Source organism: Capsicum annuum, unplaced genomic scaffold (assembly GCF_002878395.1).
Source record: "Capsicum annuum cultivar UCD-10X-F1 unplaced genomic scaffold, UCD10Xv1.1 ctg71637, whole genome shotgun sequence".
NCBI lineage: Eukaryota > Viridiplantae > Streptophyta > Magnoliopsida > Solanales > Solanaceae > Capsicum > Capsicum annuum.
In genome coordinates, this window is record NW_025881474.1 from 5,745 (window position 1) to 12,010 (window position 6,266).

Here is a 6,266-nt window from a genome sequence, read left to right on the forward strand (position 1 = left end):
GGATGACATAGTTCATGATCTACGACGGTCTATTAAGTGTCATCACCAGTCCAAGATCATCTATTTAAATCATTTTTAATGTAATTATTTTCTTCCACCGACCCCAAAACATGTGATTATCCATTTAAATCAGATTATATTTAATTATTTTCTTCTACCAGCCCCAAAACATGTTACTATTATCTATTTAATTTTTTTTTAATTTAATTATTCATTTTTTAACTACCTCCACGTGATGGTCTATAGATGTGTACAAAGATCATGGTAATCTAAGCATAATCAGGATATCAGTCGATGCACTAATAAAGGTGTAAGTCTATGGTAAACTATACAAATCGATAGCTGACATAGGTCATGATTTACGACAGTCTATTTAGTGTCACCACCAGTTCAAAAGAGAAAAATTACTTTTTCAACGGTGAAAAATGGCTACTTTTGTAGGCCATCAGTGTGAACACTTTGTTTTTACTTCATATATATGGTGTACATCCCTCCTTATTTTATTTCATCAACTTTATTTTGCTTTTAAAAATTCTACAATGTCTCAAGCATCTCAATCATTCAATTCTAAAAATACTCTAATTTGTCATTGTGGAAATGCGGTTGTCTTGAGGACGTTACGCACGGATTCAAATCCAGGTTGTAAATTTTATAATTGTGCAATTGCAAAGGTGAGGTGTGCGTGTTTTTTTTCCAAAAAGTTAAGTTAATGGTTATGTAATTATTTTTTTTCCTAGGATAATGGCGCATGCTCGTTTTTCAAATGGCTTGATGAGCTATCACCTCCAGCCAGTCCATCAACGTTTATTTCGGGACTCGAGACATCAAATTTTCAAGGCTTGGCAAAATTTAATCTACTACAAAGGCTCCAACAATGCGAAGAAAATAAAGATTTTCTCATGACTTTGTTCAAAGAAGCCGAAGAACAGAGGGATCACTTTAAACTATTGCTACATGACACCCAAATAGAGAGGGATCAACTAAAACAAAAATTGATTTTGGCCGAAGAAAGAGAGAATGTCCTAAAAATGATGTTATGTGCTATAATGCTAGTATTCGTTCTTTGGAAATGTGTAACATGGATGTAGTGATATTGAATAAATAATAATAGTTCTACTTTTGTATAATGTGTAATACTATTTTTGATAGAACCATAGTCGATTAAACAACACGTCAACTTAAATTCAACCAGCAGGGTAATGATAGACTATGCATACGGTATATGAAATATTAGGTATGCATTCTATGATATCAAGCATACAATGTACCAACTATGACCACACCCTGCATATTCAAATTCCATGCCACAAATCAGTTTGATAGAAACAGATTCAGCTCAGAATCATAACAAGTTTCATAAAATAAAAGAATAATTGTCATATCCTACCACCAGATCCTTCTAACTTCATATTTGTCAAATAAAAAAAATTGTCATATCCTAATAACTCATCATTTAACAACAAATTAAACATCTTAGCATTTAAAGGTCTCTTTCCCTAAGTTCCTCATCAACACAAGTGTTACTGTTGATTTCATCAACAATGTCCATGACCACATCTGTTTGGACAGCTTCAATTTCTTTTTTCTCAACAATTGCAGTTGCTTCTTCATTCTTACCTTCTTCTCCTTCTTTTTCAGCATGTGCATCAGCTGTTGCTTCTTCAGTTTCTTTTTCTTCCACACCTTCTTTTCTTACTTCACCTGCAGCAGTTGTTTCTTCCTCAGCTTCAGCAGTTGTTTCTTCCTCAGCTTCTTCTTTTCGTTCACCTGCTGCTTCTTGCTCAACTTCTTTTTTGTCAGCTTCTTCTTCAACAATTTTTCCTTTTTTTTAGCCTCCTTGTTCATCTGTTGCCGCTTCTTCTTCTGATGCTTCTGCTACTACTTTTCCACCTTCTTCTTGGCTCTTATCTTCTTCACCATTCTTTTTTTCTTCTTTTTTTCCTCTTCTGCCACAAAAGCGGCCAACTCATCCATTTTGCTCTTTTTTTCTCCTTCTTCATTCCTCTCCGATTCATGCACATCACTATTTCATAATATTACAAAGTGTTACTGATACTTAAAACTGAATATTCATTAAAAACATCAATTAATGAATGAAGCTACCTCCCTTATGTTGTCACTCATCATTTTCCTTTTTCTTCATTCCTTTCTCTTTGATATAGGCAGCAATATCCAACACCGCTTCCTCGAACGCAACCACATACTTATGAAGATCCCCGAGGGATGAGGTTCTCGCTGCATCTTTGGAGGTGCTCAGAGAATCATCATCACCAACACTTACTCCAACGGGGTTACCACCCAAATCCCCGTCATTGTCACTGTCCTCATTTGAAGTGAGGACAGTCACCTCTTCTAACTCTTTCTTCAAGCCATCGAGGACGTTATTCTTCACCTCATCCATATATGGCTCAAACGTAATCATGTAATCCATTTTCATCTCACGAACAGTAGGGATGATGTACGGGTGCACGTTCTACCAAATATCAATTAACAATTACATGACATTTGATAAAATGGTACTATTATTGCATTATAGAAAATAAGTTCATACCTCGGTAACTTTTCCTTTATACTTGAATGGGTTGCCTACGATTATCTTATCGCTTTTTAAAGTGTGTCATATGAGGATGCGGGGGATGGGTAAGGGCTTATCCATTGATTTTCTAGCAAATTCCCCAAGATGAGGAAAGGCCTCATAGATCCAAATCTGTAAACAGTACAACAGTAAAAAAAAATAACTATGAGTCTATTACATAGTATAAATAAAATGATAATCTACGATAAACTCACTAAAGGGTTTATGGTAGATACCATGAATGCCCAGGGAAATCCGAATAGAGCATAGGATGCCTTCTTCTTCTCATCAAATACTTCATTCTGCTTCTTCAGGTTACTTTTCTTCTTCAGATAGTCCATGTTCAGTTGAAATGTCTTTTTCCCCCATGGATACTTCTCGAAGAAACTCAAAGAGTCGACCATTCGAATCAGTTTTGTGTCGACAACCTTCGTCGAATCTTTCGCAAGTAACATGGTGTGCAAGAACCACAGTAGACAACACTTGAACTTCTAGTCCTCGTTCAACTTATTCTCTCTGATCAGGTGTAACAAGTTGGCCACCGTGATGTTTTTGTTTTTTGTCACCTTAAAACAAAAATTGTCCCCCTTTGCGAACACCTTCTTCATTTTTGATTCACTGGGGTATGATGAGCAGTTCAGCCCCGTGATCAAACAAAACTCTTTCAAGACAAAACAGGCAGGCTTGTTGTTAACGCAGAATCATATCTCATGACGCATCTTATCGTTCTTAACGCGTCGCAACAGCAAATAATGAACCAACTGCCCATTGAACTTGAGATGTTCTGGCAAGTTTCTCAGGTGTCCAAAATAGGACCGCTTGAATTTTTTATTCAATTCTTGGTCGACAAGAATTTGTTTAAATTCTTGATAAACAGTCATTCTTGATCTGACCGGTATCTTTGCCGAAAAAGATTCGACCTAGTCAATTATCGTTCGAAGGTCATATCGCTCCACAAAAATGTACCTTGAAATATATGGCACAGACAACGAATCATTATCCCCATCATCACTATTACTCCCACTTCCCTCGCACTCTTCACTGTCACCACTGACACTTCACTTGGCAACATCTTCACTAGAATCGACGTAGTCGCTTATCTCCTTTAACTCCGAATCTGATTCGGATACTGACTCTTGAATTTTCTTTCTTTTTGACACTTTTTCAACTGCCGCAACTCTTCTTTTTCTACTACTACCAGAGGTATCGTCTTTTTGTTTAGGAATAACATTTTTTCTACCCATTTTCAACACAGTCTATACCTAAAGAACAAATCTCCCATTTTTAGTTCATAGACCACAAGTCTATCAACAGAAATAACTCAATAATCAAATAAAAACCCCCTCCCAAAAAAAAAATTAACAAACACCCCACCATTAAACAGTTCACTGCACAAACATACAATAATTGAACCAAAATCGAACATGTAAAATATCAAAACACAACAATTGCTAAAAATCAAACTAGTGCACCTAATCAAACCAATTAGCTATTAATATTTCAATTTTCACTATTTCAGCAATCATGTTTAAAAGAATTTCATACGTCTGAAAATTAAAATATATTTAGGGCATTCTCATTTCATAGACCACGGGTCTACGAATAGACCGCGGGTCTACGGACAGAAACAGGACGTTGTTCAAATCAAAATTCTAAAATAACTCTTCAAATAATAATTATACCATCATTCAACACTTCCTTGCTAAAAAACACAATTAAATCAAAAACACCAAATTCGAAAGAAAAAAATCCTACATCACTACCAATCAATTAGCAAAAAGAAAAACCATTTAAATGGATCTATAAATGATCGAAACTCAATTTTAACTAACCTTGTGAAGCAACAATGCCCCCTTAGCAGCTGCAGACAAAGAACGTACGAAAATAGCATTTTTGGGAGAAGTTGTTTGAAAGTGGGAGTTGGGAAGTGAAGAGGAGAGAGAGAGTTTTTTTTTTTATATATTGGAATAAGTGGAGGGGGTTAGGTGTATTATATTAAATTTGTAAAGTTGTATAAATAATGAATTGGTCCCTTGGCCCACGTGTGGGCTCCATTTTTTCCACTTTTTACACCCTAAACCTAAAAAATAAATCAAAAAGAAATTAAGTGGGTATTTGACAAAATAGTTTTGCAAAAGTTCTTCTTTGCCAATTATTCCCACCTAACTTGATCAATGCATTTGCAAGTTCCTGTTGGAAGGCTGTTGGATTAGAAGTGAAATTTTCCACAATCCCAGCGGTTGATTTATCTGATGCATCATGCAAGTAAGTGTTTTGGTCCAAGAATATTGATGGGTCACCCCCAGAAGCACATGTCTTTCTAAGACTATTAAACAATTTAGTATCCATGCTACTATCCGCTCTTGATAGCCTATCACCTTGAAACAAGCTACAATGTGTAATTCCCACTATGTGGCTATCCAAAAGAGTTACCATTTCATTTATTGTAAGCCTTTTACTTCTAAAGGATTCGAATGCTTATGGCACGGTTAAACTAGGGCCTGGTAGGTTCACTTATGATGGGTCTGACACTAGAACATCATGCCTACCTGTGGTTATGTTGTAGCTCGGTCCGCCAGCTAATGCCACTGCATCTCGGGTGGCTAATGCAATGATGTCCGCACAGGAGACTGTCATAGAACACGTAGCCTCTAATTTGCTTTTTATTTGCTCCTGTATCTTTTTCTGACCTTTTGTTCTTTGTGTTTTTGGAGTCTATCAGCAATGACGCATCACAACCCTTCACAGTACATAATACTCCCTCCGTTTCAAAAAGAATAACCTACTTTGACTTGAAACAAAGTTTAAGAAAATAAAGAAGACTTTTAAACTTTGTGGTCTTAAATTAAAGTTGTGTAAAATGTATCAAAATTCTCTTTAATCTTATGGTCCTAAACATGCCATGTGGAAAGTTGAAATTAAGTACTGCTAAAAAAGGAAAGGGGTCATTCTTTTTTAAACGAACTAAAAAGGAAAGTAGGTCATTCATTTTTAAACGGAGGGAATACTTTATTTCAAATGATCAAGTTCTTGTCCAAACGCTATATATGTCATGACACATACAACGTTATACAATTAAACTTAAAAAATTTGTCAAATCTTAATGGCAACAAGAAGCTAGCTAAGATGGAATTATAATTTCTTACCCTGACGAAGCAGTCATGAAAATACATCCGCAATAATGCTGCTGTGATGGAATGATCAACAAAGAACCGATTTCGCATCGTATCTCGAACTACGATTTCTGCTGGTGGACATCTAGCTTTAGTATTGTAGAAACCAACTTGAAGTTGAGCAGATACAATTGTTGCTAGGTCCAGACTAATGTAGAAGAAAAATAGTAATAATAATATCTTCTTGTCCATCATCCCACCTAAGAAAAAACTGTTGAAGTTTGTTTTGAAGAACGAAAATCTCACATCGAAAATTTACTTTGGTTGGGAGGAGGTTGGGAGTTATAAATAAACTCCACCTCCTTCATTGTTTAATACATACAAAAATATTTTTTTCCTTGTTTACTATTAAAGAGGTTTAGAGATAATTCTCTTGGAGATCTCTTTAAGAATAGTATTTTAGGAAGTGAGGGTGTGTGAGAAAAATATTGTGTATTGTATGGTGTAATAATTTCCATATAGTGAATATTTTTCTGGGAGGCCCGTGGTTTTTCTCCAATTGGAGAGTTTTCCACGTT

General features: G+C 35.6%; 1 pseudogene; it reads right to left on the reverse strand.

Annotated features, from left to right (window-relative positions):
- LOC124894215 overlaps window positions 1-5,940 on the reverse strand; it is an 11,502-nt pseudogene extending 5,562 nt beyond the window's left edge.
- Window positions 5,941-6,266: the final 326 nt, after the last annotated feature.